Raw genomic sequence first — 16,536 nt, forward strand, 5'->3', positions numbered from 1 at the left:
AGTTATAGGTATATACAACATCTACAGGCCAAAATATCTTATTTAAAGGAACAGGTAGAGTAGGCTACGGGAGAGTCTTGGACTGACTTTTCACAGTTTTTGTTTTTTTTTCCTCTCAGTAAGCCAAGATAAATTTAGATGAGAAAATTAAAAAGTATGAAGTCTTCTGAATAAAGCTCTCTATAATAAATGTGTAATGACATTTATTTATCTTAGATGAAGATTGAATTCCGACAACACACTGAACATGACTGACATTATAAATGTTCCTGGTTTTACATTCTCGTTTCTTAAAGCGCACGTTTGCCAGCGGAGTCAATCATCGGGATGCCGAGTGAAGCTTCACTCGCATCAGATAATTACAAATGTTTTAACATCAAATACATTTCCGCAAAGGGGAAAAAAAGTGATATTGACTGTTTTATACCCTTTACATTTCCCCTGAAATAAATCAAATGACCTAGTTTACATTATTTGCAACTTGAGAAAACTTTTATTTATTTCTGTAACTAGGTCTGTGATCTTATTTATAGCTTCTTTGGTTTTCACACAGAGTTTCCTACAGTTTTTAATGTTTCTTCACTTCAGGAAACAGGACTTTCTGCATCTGTTACAGAGTTTTTGTCGGAGATCTATTGAGACAGATCAGTATTAATTTTGACGCTGTTGAATTTACAGGTCAAAAGCCGTCAGAAAGGCAGATTTCTCAGACTGTGTTGACTGTATCTGATAGGATGCAGACACATTTTCAAAGGTATGTGTTGTGTTTAGAAATTACAGTAGCAAAAGCATCATTTAATTGCCAAGGAACTGAGAATAATGCCTTCTTTAATAGCCTAATTACTGACAACTGCTGGCGACGGGTGTTGCCAGTAAAAAGCCGAAAATCCTTGTATTCATTTTTGCGTGCTGGAGCTTTGGAAATATGTTGTTTTGACTGAGATCGGGATTAGTATTAAACTCAAAATCTGAATTCAAATTAACAGTGTATCAAATCGAGGATGACTAATATAAAAAAAAAAACAAAAAAGCAGGATTAGAATGATTTTATCTGCAAATCCAGTGTTCAAATCAAATCTTCACCATAAAGTAGTAATAAAATTTAATGTAATTTATAAAAGTATCACAATCTGTGTTTGTGAGAGAGAGAAGTGAAGAAAGGAGTACAGGCAACATACAGACTGGATGGATGTCATTGAAATGAATGAAATTAAACATGAAATATCAATGCAGTTTATCTCAAAATTGTACGTTATGTTGCTTGATTTGAAGGAGAAAAATTTTCTGGTGTTGTATAGTTTAAAAAAAAATGTGTAGGAAGACTCTTCGGCCTCAAAATACGAATGGCATGAAGCCAGGGCTACGAGATAGTGAATAATTACACAACTAAATTATAGTCATTTGAGACCCTGTGCACACTTCAGCTCATCAGAAGATTGGAAGTCAGCCATATACCCTTCTCTTCAAGCTAAGACCATGAAAAGGTCTCAGCTTTTCACAGTTTTCATTAGATGAAGCGCATTTGCCTTAAGTGTCTAAAAACTGATTAGCTATTCATCGTGCTTCACCCTTGTTTAGGCTTCAAACACCGAGCCACATTTCACCAATGCAAAACACTTTTCCAGAGATTAAATCCAGCCCCGCAAAAATTGAAAATACCTTTCAAGTCATAATTTGAGCAGATGCTGAATTAAAACAAATATATATATATTGTCACACCAATGCCATTATTTCCATAAACATGCTTTAAAAAGGGAGAGGGAGTTGGGGCCTCGCTCCTTTCACTGATAATGGCAACATTTCATTTGGAAGAGTTAATGGGCTATTTGGACGTGGAAGCTGCTGTGGAGCATTAGGAGGAAGCAGCTGTGATTACCTTGATCATAGTCATTTAACTGAACAATAACAGTATGTTTGTTTGTCTGGGAGTATCTGGTCAGCAGTAATGGAGCCTGTCTCCTCTAACGCTCGGGGTGAAGGAGATGACAGCTTCCAGATGAATGGCTCACAATCTCGTAAATATTCTTCTCTCTTCTGCCTGAGTTATTATCAGAAAGAGGTACAAAGTATAGTCGATTCAATCTGCTGCTTCTCAGACTATCGCTCACTTTGAAGAGTGTGATCATCAAGAACTGAAATTATTAGTTGACATATCCACAAATGAATCACACAAATGCTAAATGGATGTTTTTTGTGATCACTTTTGAAGTTTCGGATGGATTATTAAACTGATGTGCTAATTAGTTATGACGATGCAGAAGATGGAAACGTATCTTTTAATCAATTCTGTTGCTGATATATGGTGGAAAAAGTGAAGAGAAAGTGTCCCATTCTAAACTGCGGACAGCGATTAGCCCATAAGAATTCTTGTAAAAACACCTAAAAGCTTTCATATATTTATTCTGTGATTTAAGGACTCACACCAACATGCTGTCTCACATTGTCAGACTTTCAGAACTCACAAGCAACCTTTTCTTCTTTTTAGTTTTTTTGTTTTAGTTTTCACAGTTCTGTCAAAAACACACACTTTTAGTGAAGATATTGAAGAAGCATTTACTCATGTATTGACAATTCTACAGCCGTAAAATGATATAACTCCAGTCTTAAGAGTGTCAAAAAGCAACTGAATCAGTCAGTTGTCGTCAATTGCTTGAAACTGTTGTTGATCAGTCGTTTGCAGCCCAACTTTTTATTAGTCTGACCAGACAAACAGCGTGCTAGTGTGACTTTCTCTTAACTTCCCAAACATTAATACCAGGTCCATCAACTGTCTTGTGTTGATTCTTTAAGTTAATTAAAAGGGAATTACAGAGAGCTTAACTCTGTGGTGATTTGATGAGCTCATTTTGAAGTGTGATCTAATACAGACAGTTGGGCTCAGACTGAGTCAAACGTATATGACCGCTGAATTCAGGAAAAACATTCTTTTCTAATCAAGATCGTTGCATGATTGCCTGATTCAGACGTCTGCGCGTGAACTCGTGACTGAAAAAACGATTGCCGACTGCTTTAATAGCCGGGCGGTTCCCTGTTTGCTTTTAATATCATTTTATTACATGGACAGTTTCCCACACAGTTTGTTGACCTTCTGATCGCGGCGGTCTTTTTTCATTGAGCGAGATTACACTGCTGTCCCCACAGTATTAAATTAAATGTTGATAGGTGGCAGAAGAGGAAGGAGCAACGTTGACATTGAGCTTTCAGAAATCCTCCCATGAGTGATTGTGTTTGGTGACTCTGTTGGACGAGTTTGCCGTCGCTACAAACACCGCTTCCACTGTGCAAACTGCACACTCGCGCGCGTGCACACACACACACACACACACACACACACACACACACACACACACACACACACACACACACACACACACACACACACAGACTGTACGCATGTATTTAGAATCAAAACCGGAGCAACAGTGACCAAACTACAAAGGCAGGCTGACAGGGTGAGCGAGACACAGGCGGACCAGCAGGTGGCGGGAAGACAGACAGCACAGACGCCGAGGGAGGGGAGGGGAGGGGAGGGCGGCCGGTGTTTGACTTTCAAACTGTGGGAAGGACAGAAAAACAGGCACACACACACAGACAGACACACACATACACACAGATCAGCATATTTCAAGGATAAATATTCCCAACAGAGTCGTTTCGGAATAGCAGTTGCTTCTAGTTGTCAGAGGTAATGGGAAGTGAAATTAATTAGATCATATTGTTAGCGGAAGATGGGTATTAATACTGATTTGTCTTTTTATCCTACATTAAATATAAATGCTGAAAAAAGAAAACCTGGTTATTATTGCTTAAAAAGACAGTATCTTTGAAGCAATGCTCAAGCTGCTTTCATTAAAACTCTGTCGTTGTTATAGAAGCTAAACAAACCAAAAAAATGAAGAACACAGGACTAAAGAATACAACTCTTAGCATTGATAAGACCTTTATTTAGAGATTGATGTGTGCATGCAGGCCTTGCAGTTTCACACTTCAGCCTATTTCATGATTTCATTCACCTTTATTTCGTATAATTATTATAATATATTCTTTATATGTGCATTGATTCATATTTTCACTTGTTTTTCTATACATTTTATAATTTGACATTATTCATTTTTGCCATGATTTCCTGTGAAACCAAATTACAAGAAATAAATCCTAAGACCCAAGTAGAGAGCCCGTATACAACGACAGCAAAAAAAATACTAACGCAATATAAATATATTGCTTTCTCTGGAAGTGCAGCTGCACAGAAGGAATACTGCATTTCGCGCAATAAAAAAACCGCAATAAACATTAGACAACATTAAAACAAGACATATTGTTCAGCAAACGGCGACCACATACTTTATGTAATATAATGTGCAGCAGTTAATTAGTACAGAATGAAACGTAAAACAGGGGAAGGACTGATGCAAAACAATGGACACAGCTCTCTGACGCTCCGAATTTGCTGGAAGAAAGTTTTGGAGCTCAAAAGCCAAGCGTGGAACACAGGTTGGGTCATCTCAGAATTCATTTGCCCCCCCTTGCGTTGAATCAGCTTTATACCTGTGTTATCACTGATGTTTATCCAGCTGTGAACAATACAAGCATGTTTACTGTAAAAACTTAATGCATTGATTTCATGACATACATACATGTCTGATTACCTTGAGAAGCCACAGGTAATTCTTTATTATTCTAAAGGTGGATCACACTGAAAGGCTGCATGTTTCAAACATTTCCTGGTTGGTTTTTTTGGACTGTGTGGGCGAGTAAACAAATGTAGTCGTTTATACAGTACAGAAAGTAGAATTTTTTTTTTCTCTCGTTCCAGAAAAACGCAGTGGATAGATGTATAATTGGCTTTAAGGTTAATACAGGGGTTGATGTGTTTGACAGAGTAATTAAATTTCATAGCAGCGTAACCCTCGTCGTCTATCATCTGGGCGTTTAAGAAGATTGTCTCCGACGAGGTTAGAGGTGAAACTCACCATGCATGAAAACATTTGTTTGATCTGTGCAGTAAGATGCTCTGTGGACGGCGGAATGAGAACAAAAGAGTGTGTGTCGTTGTGTGTGCATGCATTCGAGAAACCTCTCTCTCTTTGTCTTGTGATACTTCTCTGCACTGAAAACCAGATAAGAGCAAAACACATTATTGAACAACTGAATGATTTTTGATTTGATTTCACTTCCTAGAAGAACGAGTTAGGGAGACCCAAACATTCTTGGAGAGAAGGAGAAATAATCCTTTCCTCCGTCTCCTTATTTCTCCTCCTTCCTCGTGAAATTCTTTCCCCCCTTCGTCTCTCTTGTTTCTTCCTTCACCCGGAATAACTTTGTGGCTGAGAAATGGGGGTGGGTTGTCACATTTAGTATTTTGGTGATGGATGCCTCTCTGTTGTAGAATTTGCAGTCACTCTGTTTATACTGCTCATCATTCAAGTGAAATATTGTGAAAAGTAAAACTCTTTTTTTGGGGGCTTCAGAGTGTTACTACTGCCTGTGTAACTTTTTTAATTGGATATTTTTAGTGGCTGGCATACACGGCGTAGAGTTTATTTTTAACTTTTTAACCTCATTTCACCGGTCGGGCAACTTTAAAGAAAATGTTTGCATGATTGAATATTTGCGAATTGGTTATTGTTTTGTGATATTGCCATAGGATACTGTTTATTGTTCCCATCATAGGCAAATTTGTAGCAGTCCCCCCAAAATGTATTAATCATGCCAAAGAGGAATGAAATTAAAGTGACAAAGTTAATGGGAGTGTATTATGAGCATGGATTATTATACAGTGTGTGTTGGTGTGAGTTTCCAGGGGAGAGAAAGTCTCTTGATAAGTTGTCTGACAATTAGAAGGAGAATTCTCATTCTTTATATCAATTAAAGTTCTCTTACTTATGTTAAAAAAAAGAGAACATGCAGATTAAAAAAAGCAAATCTTCCTTTTCGCTTCACCACAGAACCTGTTTACACTGCAATGAATTCAAAATTGAAAATGACTCCCAAAGTGAAACTACACATGCACGAGTTGATGGACAACAACAACAATGGCGGCCTTTGTGGTACATAAAGGGTTGGGATAATCTGATGAATCCCTGGTTTGTGAACCTATTGTAGGTACATTTTAGCACCTTCTTGTCATATTTGTTTGTGAAAGAACAAAAACATCAGGTGTCTTGTTTTTTCGTTTTTCTCCCTCTCATGCTCCTCTTCAACACTTAACCTTTTCATCTTCTCATCACTTCAGAAAGCTGCAAATCAATGTATTTGCTTCTCTTCTTACTCCAGGAAATTTAATGTCAGGTACATTTATTGTCTGCTGGCACCCCCCAACAAACGTTGTTATAGAGCTTAAGCTGTCCTTCTCTGCAACATGTAGTTTAGATGAAGCGTGTGTATTTTTATGTGCACTTATCTTGGAGTGACTCTTGTTAAAAAGGGCAGTTTCAACTGTGACAGAATGACATTGAAATATCGGCCTGTGCGTGAGTCTGAATGCGCTTATGGATGCGAGTGACAGGCGCTCTCGGTTAACTTTGCGATGAGAGACGTGTCTTTCTGGATTTCTGGATTTGGAGTCGCCCACCTCACAAAGCCTGATCCTGCTGTGGGGAAATGCCGGGGAGTTTGAAGTGGATTTCCTCGAGTGTGTCTGGCACCGTCTGTATCATCGTCAGTCTCACATTCATTGTTTTCACAATCACCTAGAAATATGTTAACGTTGTTCAATAATGGGGAAGAACAAAACTACACGCTCTCACACTTTGCTTTTACTTCAATTTTCAGTAAAGGAGGTTAAGAGATGCTTCCATAACTTGCACAAAAGGACTTGAATTTATTGAAGTTATTGTGACTTTTGACCGTCAAAATCTAATCATTTCCTCTTTGAGTGAGAGTCAACCAGAACAAACATTGAAGAAATTCCCCAAAGACTTCCAGGAGATAATGGGAGTGAGATGTACGTGCATCCGTACAGACAGATGGCTGTCTGGGTAGAGGAATGAAAACAGCAGACGGTAAACAACAAAGTCAATATGTGATGCTGCAGTCATTTAAAATTCCTCTACAGGGATCTCTCCTCATTGGAATATTCAAATTTTTTTTCCCCCAAAAGTAAATATAATAAAAAAAAAACCCTGATGCTTTAAAGTGGCTTTAATGGTGTTCTGCAGCCTCATTTAATGCACATGGGATGCTGAATATGCAAATCGCTCCCGCCTCAATATCCTTCCACTCCTCCGTCGCTCACCTGCGGTCTGAGCTTACCTGGAGTGAAGCGTTCCGACGGCTGCTTGGTTTATGGATCAGACTCTGTAGCATTAAAAACATTGAAACAATGATTAGATCTGCCTTAGCATGGCAGATGGTTTCTTATATTTCATTCTGGAGCTATAAAAGTGGAAAATCTCAGTGCTTGGCTTTACTATTGGCTGCAAATTTTTATCTATAATCTGCAATTGAAGATATAAAAAGCAGCCACTGAATATAATATAATATAATATAATATAATATAATATAATATAATATAATATGATTGTGCTGCAGTGTATTTTTTATGAGTACATGTGTACACTTTGTCTTTATTTAAGCTTTAAATACTTGCTATATTGCACACACACTAACAATGAATTCAGTGACGATAGTCTATTTTGTCTTCTTGATACTCCTTATTGTCTTTCCATTTTTTAAATGTCACTCCCTGTGATAATAACCCTTTTTGAAATGGGTGCTTCATGCTCTCTAGTTGTTAGATCCAATCACCTAATATAGTCCATTTATTCATTATTCAACAAATGGACAGGAGTAATGGAGCATTAGACAGTTTAGCCTGCCAGAGGTGTGTTATACAGGAGCTTATTTGTAGGAGTCACCCCGATAAAAACTCCCCCTTGTCCTTTGTCTGCGGACATTTCTTCATCACAGAGATAATGTCTAAAAACCCGGGTTTGTCTCATCGAGAGCTTTCCAAAATTAGAAGAAGTGAAAGGTTGAGGAGAGAGAGAGAGGAGAATTGAATAACATGAACTGCAGGAGCGCAGAGGAGAGCCATTGCTCATTGTTGGCAGTTTACAGAACAAACACCCTACGCATAAATAAATGATCTATAGCCTATAAAAAATACAACATGTACAAGGATAATATAATTGCATGTCTGGAGACATGGATTGAGTCTCAATTTTTATGTTCTCACTTTTTTTTTTTTCCAGTGTGGCTGCAGCTGTTACGTAAAGGGAATTTTTCATTATTTCTGCTTTATGAGGTTTCCACTCACTTTTCTTGCTTACTTTGGTTATTTCTCATCCGGAAGTGTTGTCATTATTGATGGAAAATCATCTTTTAGAAATTTGTAATCATTTTTTTCTTGCCAAACATAGTACCTAGGCCATATTTTCTTTTATATTAGATGTTTATATTATCTATGAAGCGTCTTGAGTCATTATTACTATTTAAAACTCCAAATTTTTGAAGGGAAATGCACCCAAAGGAATGGCTCGCCTTGGAAATGTCAGTAAGGTCACCCGCTAGCCTTCACGCTACTTTTATGTCTTCCTGAATGCTTGGATGCCCTTGCGATTGAAAAAGTTTAACACATGAGCACATTTGGATCTTTGCTTTAATCAACCCGCCCTCCTGCTTAGTCACCCTTTTTCCCTCCGTACGACTTTGATGTGAACTAATCTTCTTGCCTCGGCTTCAGTTTCCCGTCTTCTTGTTCCGTCGCCGCTTTCACCTCTACGGTTTTACATCTGTTTCAGCTCATGAGGTGTCACGGCGGCCATTTGCCCACTCTTAAAGTTACAGTCGTCGTGAGTACACCAGAACCTCGGCCGATGAGTGCGTGGAGGGGTTACATGAGGACCACCCGACGTTACCTCACAACACCTTCGCAAATCTCCTCTTTTCTCCTCTCCTTTAACGATATATTTAGTCCGATAATATGTGCACCACACGCACCGAGTGCCTCCTCTTCAAAGGGGCATGTAAAGTGCGTTTCAAGGTTAGGAGCTGAGGAACGCAGCGCAGACTGTAAATCCCGTTCGGCGTGACTGTGACAGTTTGTTTACCAGAGTGCCCTGCCCTTTGCTTTGTCAAATTTGGCGTCAGCTGACGTGCGTGAAAGCAGGCTACACTCTGGACTGGTCGCTACACACACACACACACACATTCACTTTCATACCTATGAGCAATTTAATGTAACCAATTAACAATTTAAATCCGAAAATATTTTCCTTTTTATGCATTACACACTGAGGACAGAGGTTCATAGTAAATCTGAGGGCATTTGCATTCACCTGAGCCGTTTTACATTTTTCCAATAATGTGATGCTTTAATTAGACAGAACCAGCAGAAAAGAAAGAAAGAAGAAAAAAAGAAACAATGGGCAGAAGGTTCTACCAATAACTCCCAGTCGCACTCGCTGCTTTTCGCAGTCGGCATTTCAAACTTCCAGCCATCGGGATAACCCATTTATTCCTATTTTTGAGCACCTTTACAGTCTGCTTCACTGACACTGACACTTCTGCGATGTAGTATCAACAAACTTTTCATTTGCATGCCTTCATACTCGCTCTCCTTGCAGTCTCTCGCAGAAAATAATGAGATAATCCTTGGTGCTGCTCCAGTGACACCAAATAATAGAAGGAGAGGAGTGTTTATCTGAACTTTACCACATCACCCCCGTGAAAATCTGTCTGCCCTAAAACTAATAATGCCTCTCTGATTTTCACTTAAAAGCACATTAATCCACTGAGAGCTCAAGGATATTTTTTTGTGTGACTGTGTGTGTTTTCTTTTTTTTTTAGTTTTCCAGAGTAAAAACTTGACGACAGAGAAGACATGGAGAACATGTTTGACAAAGTGAAGGCACCAGACATCAAGTTTTACTCAAAAAAAACCCCCCCCAAAAAACAAAACAAAAAAAACCCAGGTTGTGGTTGTTTGCTCTGGATTGTCTTCTAAATGTTTTGTGGTAAATCACAGTTCATTGATAAACGGTGTTGGGAACAAGTCTTCAAATATATGTCTGGACTGGGCGCCGAGGGGGGTGTGCTGAACATATTTCACGACTGCATGGAGTCATTGCTCATTTGAGTGTAAAGTTTCTGACTTCATTAAAATTTAAATTATTTTTCCCCAGAAACCCGTGCTCCATTTTTACTTTTTCCTCCACTATGCGAACACCTTCACTAAGTAGGCCATTGCACCCCCTGGCCATGGAGTTACTGCGTTTGCGATATAAGAGGATAACAAATGCTCAAACGCACCCTTCTGTCTCCACACACACATACATTTCTGTGATTTTTTTTTTTTTCTGGTGCTCATTGTATTAGCCTTGCTGTTAATCCCCACTCTCAGTAAAAACCAAATTGTTATCCTTGTTGTATGGAGTAGCCAAAATATCCCAAAGTATTTATTTCCTAAATAAGAAATTCCCTTTAAGAACATTCAGCACACACACACACACACACACACACACACCTCTTGCAGCGTCAGCAGTGCTTCCAGTTGCGCCAGACAGAGCGGCTGGCCCTGTCTGTGTGTCCAGGAATACTGGGTGTGTATGATGGTGTGTTTGTAAATGATTGTGTGCGCATTGTCCCGGTAGAAACAGAATGTGTTCCTCTCCAGAAATAGATCACCACTGGATGCAGGAGCTTTATCATCTGCAGGATGTTTACTCACAGTTGCCCATACACTCCATTAGTCTCCCAGAATCCGTAATACATCACGCTGGACTATAACAACACACAGGGTAGTCCAATAAAAATGAATGCATGGCAGCATATCTGACACACCAATATTTTAATCCCCTGCGTTATATTTTCCTGAATATATCCGATAGGGTTTCTTTCTTTTTAAAAAACTCGCCCACTAACAAAAAAATTGTTTTGCCAATTTTCAGCCATGTCCGCTGAACGTCCGCACACCACTGCAAAGGGCAAATACCAATATGTCTGAAGTGGCTTTGAAAACAAGTCGATTTCTCAATGATTCAAATTGCTCCTGCCTCTGAATTACAGCGGCCAGTGCTTTGCGAGACAATCAGGTGAGAGTCTGCGAAGGGACACTTCCATTTTCAGGTTTTTTTTTTTTTTTTTTTTTTTTGTGTGATAATTGTGCGAAGGTGCCGAGTGACACCACATAAAAGAGAGATTCCCCTCCCACGACGAGGATCACCAGCATACCAAGCAGGTGCAGCCTCCTCAAATATCCATCATAATTGCGGTGGCAGTGCACCTGCATATCTACTCAGTTCATTTGTGATGAAGCTGAGCCAGTCATGCTTTTTTTTTTTTTTCCCCCCCAGTCGTGTATTTTTGAATCCAGCATTTTGTGCTAGTTTGCACATGTAGCAACAGATATGCAGTCGTAAATGTTCCAGGCATTGAGGTGCTTCGGCTCAGTGTCAGGTCAACTTTTACGGCTGATGTATGATTAATTTCTGTCAATACTCCTGGCTTGAGGGTCTTTTTTACAGAGAGTCTGCATGTTCTCGCTGTGTGTAATCAGCTTTCCTCCCACAGTCCAAAAACATGCATTTGAGGTTAGTTTATTGGTTCGATTGCCTGGAGGAGTGAATGTGAATGTGAATGTGTGTGCATGTCTCTCTGTCCTGTGGTGACTTTTCCAGCCTGGACTCTTCTTTCACCCATAATCCTCTCGATCCCGGGGACCCTGAATCGGCTGGAGCAGTTGAGAAGTTGAATGAGTGGAAATTAGTGTGATTCAAGGTTATTTCTTTCATTCAGAGACAAATTAATTTACCTGACACCAGTGTAGTGTATGACGTTTACACCATTCGTCAGAAAGGAACTTTGTACGACACTAGAATGTTTCAGTCTTTACTTATATTTCAAGCTAATTAAAAAATCAGTAGAAGTTGTTCAGGTCCAGTATTTCCTCTGTTTTGGAGACAGATTTAGTTACTGAAATGCACTACTGGTTTCACTGGATCCCAAACCTCATATTTTCGTCTCAGAGGTTCTCAATCCGTTTTTGCCCTCAGGACTGCAGGTGTAATCACTGGCAAACACACACAAAGTGTTGCTATTGCGGGAACATGAGGCATTATTTCCTCATCCCTCTTCTCCGATGAATTTTATCTGCCACACTGTCACATTCGCTTAAACGTAGCCCCGACAATAGCAAGCATGCTGCTTGACAAGACAAAATGAGTTTGGCAATGGTGCATGGGGACGATAAAGACCATATGCATGCAGAAGATTTACCAGTGTAGAAAACAATGTGGTCAGTCGTGTGTGGCTGCTTTGGCCGTGCGTCCCTGCGCTGATAGACTGTTTGTGAATGATTGCACAGTGTCGCCACTCGCTCTTTTCCTGTCAGTTAATCTGCAGTTAAGTTATGTACCATGCATGAATGCTTAGACGTGCATGTGGTGGGGAAATGTTGTATTTTCATTGCTCTCTGTTTGCATGTGTCTCAACATTAGATGTCACCTTTTGACATAAGCATGACGTGTATTGGAATTAGTATGCTGTTCAAAAACATAACTTATTAAGGCTGGATGAGACAACGCGTGTGACTATAATTTGGGCGGTCATTCAGCCACTCAGAATAGCATTTTTATAAACTGCTGTTTAATTAGGAAAACAGAGCTTCTCAATTTTCAGAAATTGCCTCTAGTCACTTTTAAAAAAAGACATTATAAAATGATAAAACAAGTTATTTAAACTAATCAAATTTTAGTCTAAAAGAATCTCCCAGAGTCTTCCAAAATTAACATCTTTAGGCAAGTCTTACTCCATTTTCTCATGTTCATAATTAAGCTTATTGGCAAAATGTGCTTAAGATAAAAGAAGGTTCTAAAAGTCGGTGCTCGAGTTTAAAGTTCAAGTGCATACTGAAGAGATATTGATCTTTAATAAATCCATGACTGGATCAAAACCAAGTATAAGACTTGACTCTGGAGGAAACATTATGCCGCTTTTCATTTCAAAGGAAAGCTTTTTCTTAAAGTTGGAGAATTCGGCTAATCAGTGGTGTTTCTTTGACAAGTCCGTCACTCTGAGGCTTTTTCTTGTAAAGGGTTACATTTGTCCAAACTTAAGCTAGGTTTACACTTTCACGACTTTTTGCCACGATGTTGTCGTGGCAAGGCGTGCCAATCTGGAGTCACGAACTGGCAGGCTCCCGCACAGTTCACGACTAGTTCACGCACTGTTCACGACCAGTTCATGAATACTTCACGAATGCGCCCGTCAGTGTCGCGAACTGGCACGACGCATTCACGAGGCATTCACGCATAGTTTGCGAATAGTTTACGAGCTTCCCGCATTGGCATGACGTGGTTGCGCGTGCAATTACGCACGTCATATAAAAAGGGGGCTTCCCCAACCCCGGGTCATTTTGGTTTTGCTGTGGAACAGACAACATGCTGAATGCCAGAGACACCATCACTGCCTGTACCTGCAGCTGCTCTGTGTTGAAGAGCAGCAGAAAAGGCGCTGCCTAGGGCCCCGAGCTGAAGGTGGCCCCGACGGACGGCTGACATCGGTCAATTTCAATGACAAATTAAAGGTGATACACTTGATGCTTTGATGATTTTTGACAGTGTGTCAAAAATCCCCCGCATGGGGCCCTTTTCCGGGTACTCGCCGGTGGCCACGACTGGCACGCATCCTGCCGCATTGTCCCGACGAGTTCAGTTCACGGACAGTTGGCGCATAGTTCACGGCCTGTTTGCGATATTTTGTCGTGACCAAAATTTTGATTTCAAAATTGCATGTAATAGAGATACGCGGATGGCTTATTTTTCCAACTGCAACCACTTCTCCAAATCTCCGTCCACCTGCTATCCGCCCGCACGAACGATTTTTTTTATCGATTTTCAAAACCGAACCCGCCCGCCATCCGCAGAATAGTTTTTAGGAAGATGCCCCGGCTATTGGTATTGGCCAGGTCACAGAAAGGGAGCAGGCGTGCAGCAAAGCATGGAGAAACATGGAGGAAGCGCGCACCGGCCTGACGAGCGGGGAAGGCGGGCTCGAGCTGATGGCAGATGAGTGTCTGTCGAGAGTCCCAACATCCAGCAGCCAGAGAGAGACCCGCAGCATTACCTCAAACCTCCACACAGTGGCAGATCCACCGCCTGCATGCGGCGCGTCTCACCTGCCGGCCGACACTTGTGTGATGCGCCTGCAGCGAGATGCTTATCGCCCTCGAAAAGGAAAAGCTGCGTTGTACTCTGAGCATGCTGAATGTGCGATTAAATTGTAAATGCCATGATTGTGTACACTTTTGCTCGTTTGGCTGATCAAAAAGTGTTTTTCTATCGTTTTCGTTCGTTTTTTTACGTTTGGAATAATATTTAAAATTTTGCTTTTTTTTTTTTTTTATTTGAGTGCTTCAACCGCAACCCGCCCGAATGCAATTAAAATCTTAAGTTTTTGACACTTCATCCGCCCGATCCGCAGCTATCCGCGGGCTCCGCGGGTGCAACTGCAATCCGCGCATCTCTAGCATGTAACAGTGCTATGCGCCACACCCTCTAATATACCCAAATTTCATCCATGAGTTCATTTGCATATATGGTGCCAAGGGGTAGAGTTGGGGTGGGATTGTGGGTGGGATCGACCACCGTCATGTTCTGCACAGGATTGGGATCCGTTACTTGGCAATTGCGTACAGCTGTGCTGTGAACAGTTTTTTAGCTCCCGAATTTTTTTTTTCGGACATAAGTTTGCGTTGTATTCCCACGCACGATTATTGTCAGATTTTCCCGCAGAGTTTTATAGGTGAGGCCCCTGGAGAGTTCCTGTGGGTGCATTACTCAGAGGCACCCAAAATGACACAATTCAAACTCTGGGACTAAGCAAAAACCTTGAGAGAAAAAAAAAAGCTCAGTTCAATTCAGTTATATCCTCTCAGTCACACAGTGTCAGATGTCTTGTAAATATTGAGAGTTTAATTTGCTGAAAACCATTTTAAAAAAGTAAACTTAGGGAACATTCAGAAAGGCCTGTTTTTCTTGGACAATTATAGAGCGCTCACATCTTCATGCACAAACACACTCTCTTAAACACTCTGTGCACACACTGCGTTGACCACAGCGAGCCCTCGAGGCAGCCATAGACTAAATTTGATGGTTTAACTTTTCAGATAATGTCTTGGAACATTAGTCTTTATGAGAAACATCATTGCATAGAAGAGAAGAGCTGCGAGGGCAGGTGGAGAGATGCAGCATTAAAATTCTCATTCTCCATGAAAATTGTGCTTCTGGAGTTTAATAACATTTTCTTCTCTTTTTTTTTTTTTTTTTTTTTTTTACAACAGCAGATCGGAGGATCTCGACACTTCTCTGCAGCCAAAGCAACCTATATTACCCTGCTAGATAAATCCTCAATGCTATATCATTACTTTCATAATACTTTTATATCTACAGCTGCAGATAATTTTATTGAGACGAAAAACAACATAAAGACACATGAATATTTCCTCAATCTGAAATAAAAAACCCAGCAAAAAAACAAAAAACGCAATGTTTTAGTTTTATGTTTTTCCACACTTTATCTACACTGGTATTACCAGTAGCATCCGAGCCAGATTGCTCCAAGGTTGTTTTTTTTTTTTTTAAACATTTATTTTAGAACTCAGAAATGGCCGCACATTAAATAGCTTAGAACTATTTGTTGTCATAGCAGTCATAATAGTTTCCAGTGCTGGTAATAACAACCGTGATATGGCAAAATATCTCGCAACGGAGCTGCAGCATTTTTCTTTTATTGATACTGCCACACTTATGACAGATGAAGCGTATGTTTTCTGCAGTAGACATGTTCACAATTTCCCACATTTTTAAATCACTGGCCTTTACTGCATGATATTTTTATTCCTGCTTGTTTCCCTTGAAGCTTGACAAATCTATTGTGAGATTATATAAAAACGCTGTAATTTCTTTTGACCTTATTGAAAGGGTTCTTCATTTATTTTTTTTCTATTTTGCGAGATATTTCCACTGTAAAAATGCCGCAGGAAAACTGATCGACGCAAACCTCTCCTGCAGCGGCTCAGGTCTGGGGTAGCTGCGGTAGTATTGTGGGCACGACAGCTCTGTCTTGTAGCAGATACCTCTGAGAGATGGGACGCTCACATGACCCTGGTGGCTGTTGTCACTGTAGCAACAGCTTTTGCCAAGGTCTCCAAGGCAAATTGGTCCCAGGAGGCATGCAGACAAAAACGATTTCAAAACCCCTAATTAACTGCAACCTTTGGAGTGATCAACAGGACCCTCTGCTGGAGCCTGTCTCAACCGGGCGGCTTACGAGTGTGAGAGCTTGGGACTGTGCTGCAGGCCAAAGGAGCTCCGTAAAGCTGCTGCCATATGGGCACGCCACCTGCAAGGCAAGGTGCTGGGATCTGTTACGATGCCAATGAAGTGACAGACAGAGGCAGAGTCTCTGGCATGCTCACAGTATTCTCTGACAGAAGCAGACATATCGTGTTGAAATGTGCTGCTTGGGATGCACAGGCTCACTACTGCCAACTTTCTGCAGTGATAAATCAGATTAATATAGTTAAGGATAGAG

The 16,536-nt window shown here is 40.4% G+C and overlaps 1 protein-coding gene across 1 annotated transcript in view; it reads left to right on the forward strand.

Annotated features, from left to right (window-relative positions):
- LOC115405538 (calsyntenin-2-like) overlaps positions 1 to 16,536 on the forward strand; it is a 155,053-nt gene that overhangs the window by 21,290 nt on the left and 117,227 nt on the right. The gene's annotated exons all lie outside the window — the stretch shown is intronic.

The sequence above is a fragment of the Salarias fasciatus genome, chromosome 18, assembly GCF_902148845.1.
Source record: "Salarias fasciatus chromosome 18, fSalaFa1.1, whole genome shotgun sequence".
Classification (NCBI taxonomy): domain Eukaryota; kingdom Metazoa; phylum Chordata; class Actinopteri; order Blenniiformes; family Blenniidae; genus Salarias; species Salarias fasciatus.